The sequence below is a fragment of the Diachasma alloeum genome, unplaced genomic scaffold (genome assembly GCF_001412515.2).
Source record: "Diachasma alloeum isolate Michigan unplaced genomic scaffold, Dall2.0 Dall_scaffold_01208, whole genome shotgun sequence".
NCBI classification, from domain to species: Eukaryota; Metazoa; Arthropoda; class Insecta; order Hymenoptera; family Braconidae; genus Diachasma; species Diachasma alloeum.
The window spans coordinates 10,496-14,619 of NW_021681317.1; positions in this window are offsets into that span (position 1 = coordinate 10,496).

Consider the following 4,124-nt stretch of genomic DNA (forward strand, 5'->3'; position numbering starts at 1 on the left):
CCCCCCCCCGTGATTTGTGACGATTTTGAAGAAGGGCGGGCCTACGTGCGAAAATCGAGGCTCCGTAATTCTCCCCGAGACGTTGTCGAGTAATAGTAACAGAGTAATAATAACTGCAGTAGTAGCAGAATTATAGTAACAAAGTAAAAGTAACAGTAATAGTAACAGATACTTTAATAAGAGAACAACAGAAATTTAGAGTTTGTGGAGCAGATACTCCAGAAAAAATTTGTTTTGGGTGGCATTGAGGCCCTGAACTACAAGTCGACTTTGCTGACGACAAGACGATTTCTGGACGACCCCGAGCCACACTGAGGGGCTGAGTGAGCTCAGTACTCAGGTTATTGGTCCGGTCCTTCGGAGCCCTGAATCACTCGCGGGGAATTTGTTCCCATTAGTATTCCTTAAATATAGATTTCGGTGATTATTTCGGGTTGATCTTACCTAAATTGTTTGCTGGGTGTTCTCAAAAATTGTCATTAAAGGGGACGCATCAGTTCCTCAGATCCTTAAAATTTATTTTCTTTCATTTTATATCCAATTGAAATTATTGTTTTTCTTTGTATCAATTTCGAATACGAACAATATATGTGTTTCTTTTGAATACAAAAATGAGGCATTGTGTTTCGTTCTGTGGAGGATTTTTGGCATTTGTGGAATTGTCGTGAAGAGATTTTAGGAATTTGAAGAGGGAGATTCGTCCCCCCTTCCCCTTGTAATTAAGAGTACGGGTATAATGGTTAATAATTGGTAAGAATTTGCAGTAAGCTGGGAGGTTTTGTTCGTTTTTACTTTCTACAAATAAACAAACTGGCGCTCAGAAGGTCACATGGTTATCCGCAATTATCTATAGGTGGTTTTATTGGATTTAAAATTTTTCAATTTATTTATAAATCTGAAACTCGTCACAGGTTTTTAATAAAAAATTAGTCAAAAAATTGTCAGGACCAACGTACTTGGCGCGGTTTTTTGAAAGATTCATTGCAGAGAGGTGGCGCTTCATGTTGACACCATGGTCGAATGAACCTTCTCCATGCTTTTAGGTCGCAAATACCGGTAACTACATAGCGATCATTGTCTTAATTAATTCAATATCTATTTATGAAGACGAAAACATTTTAAAATGGAAAAGAATAAGCTCGAGGCATCAACTAAAATTATCCGACAATTCCATCCAACACGATAACACAATTGACTATCTAAAGATTTGAACATCTAGCAAGGTGTAATAGGCTTCAAAACAATTTGTGAGTCCCAAAGTGGATCTCAAACAACAGACTTCTAAATAAGGACCCGCATTAAGATCAAAAAGCGCGCCAAGTACGTTGGTACTGAAAATTTTCTGAAGAATTTTTTTTTCTAAAACCACTCGTATTGACACCCTTTTTCATTGACTTTGTGTGGGTAACCACACTGTTTATGGCCGTATTCACCCCGTAACTCATAGGAACAGACAATATTGAGTTGGCATTGATGAGTTAAAACTTATAAAACCTGCAACAGTACAGCCGACTGTAGAAAAAAGCAGAAATTGTGTCTGGATGTTATGAAATGTTCTGTCGTTTTCTAAAATGATAAGGTTAATTTCATGAACTTGGCGCTCTGCCTTATTTCTGAACTTCTTTCAATTTCCCGGAAAAAACCGTCCATAAATAAGTATTCGGGCATTCTCCAAAACAACGCATTGAAATGTTTACTCGGCATTTTTAATTTTTTTTCCCGAGAAACAATACCATTTTTTAAAATATAGTAATTGCAAAGGTGCAATTCGCCGATTTTTTCAAAAAAAAAATTTTTTTTGTTTTTGGGGATGGAAATATTTCACACGGCGGTTCTACATTCGTGGCTACCCAGAGATCAGCGAGTCCTCTCTCCAAATGAATTGTGGCATCGGCGCGCTCAGATTCACATTACGGCGCGGCGTCGTGATGCGAGTAACCACGTCGGCCAGTTTCGCGCGAGTAACGAAGGGTTAATAACGTCCCTGAGCCACGCTCACAGTATAGACAGACCAGACCAGTATAGATAGTATTCAACAGTGGGACACCTTGTACATACATGTGGCATATATGTTACATATCGGTGGAATAGACGTGACATATATGAGTCTGGTACATATATCTTATATATATATATATATATATATATATATATATATATATATATATATATATAAGATATATGTACCAGACTCATATATGTCACGTCTATTCCACCGATATGTAACATATATGCCACATGTATGTACAAGGTGTCCCACTGTTGAATACTATCTATACTGGTCTGGTCTGTCTATACTGTGAGCGTGGCTCAGGGACGTTATTAACCCTTCGTTACTCGCGCGAAACTGGCCGACGTGGTTACTCGCATCACGACGCCGCGCCGTAANGATACTTTACCATAAAAAGCCATATACATATAATTCCCCCCCATTAATGGGCACCCCGATATATAGGCACCCCCATATATAGGCACCTCCCCTATATATAGGTACCACCCCATATATGGGCACATCCCCATATATGGGCACCCCCCATATATATAGGCACCCCCCATATATGAACACCCCCCGTATATGGACACCTGCCATATATGGGCACCCCTCATATATGGGGGTGCGCCTATATATGGGCAACCCCCTTAGAACCCCCATGACCCTTATGGCCCTTACCACCCCTATGACCCTCGTGGCCCTTAGTACTCCTATGACTTTCGTGAACCTCAGCGCTCCTATGACCCTCGTGACCCTTACCACTCCTATGACCCTCATGATCCTTAGCTCCTCTATGACATTTAGAACCCCTATGACCCTGGTGACCTTTGAGACCCCCGTGATCCTTATGACCCTTAGCCCCTCTATGACCCTTATGACCCTTAACACCCCTATTACCCTTAGCACTTCTCTAGCCCTCATGATCCTTAAGTCCCTTAGCACCTCGTCACCCTTATGACTCTTAGCTCCTCTATGACCCTTATGACCCTTAGCACCCCTATGACCCTTATCTATATTAAGGATCACGATGACCTTCGTGACCCTTAAGACCCTTAGTACATCTGTGACCCTCGTGGCCCTCATTACTCTTAGCCCCTCTATGACCCTTATGACCCTTAGCACCCCTATGACCCGTATGACCTTTAGGGCCCTTATGATCCTTGAGACCCCCGTGCCCCTTATGACCCTTAGCCTCCATAACCTTTATGACCCTTAACATCCCTATGATCCTTGGCACCTCTATGACCCTCGTAACCATTATGTCCCTTATCACCTCTATGACCCTCGTGACCCTTATGAGGCTTAGCCCCTCTATGACCCTTATGATTCTTAACACCCCTATGAGCCTTAGTACCTCTATGACCATCGTGACCCTTATGACCGGTAGCACCCTTATCCTATATTTATTAGGATAAGGGTGCCGAATCAAGGTCACCCCAGGGCCGATCAAGGTCACCCCAGGGCCTGATCAAGGTCGCCCCTGGGCCGGATTGAGAAATTATCACCATTTCATGTCTTCACAGAAGTCGATTTGGAATTTTATAATATAGAGAGATATATGAGGTATTCCATATCAAATGAGTGAACCGCTAACCCTCACCCTCTTGGATTTTGATGGCGATTTTTTCTACCATTGGCGGGCTCGAAAAACCATCTCTCAAATTTTTTCAGATTTTTTCGGCAGCACAGTTCGAAGATATGATTTTTCTTTTTTTTTCGGTTTTTGTTTTAATAACTCGAGTTCTATTTATCCGATTTTTAATGATTCAGCGTCAAAATTTTCCATTTTTTATTACCTACAAGAATATTTTTGGTAATTTTTTTTTCAATCTCTAGATGCTCATAATAACCAATTTTCGAAAAAAAGTGAAAGAACTTCAATTTTGCAAAGTACGTCACGATTGATTTTTCAAATTTTTTTTTCAATAATTCTTGTAATCAAAACACGTTTTTTGAGCTATCATTTAAGTTGAGTTTCGTCTCGGATCTATTTTATTTTCAATTTTTTCTTTTTGAAATTCCGCGAATGTTATGAAAACACCCCCAAATCGCATTGGTTGACTTTTATGATGCTTTGAAAAAATATATATATTTTATATAGACTTCTATATTTGATACAAACGTGTATTAA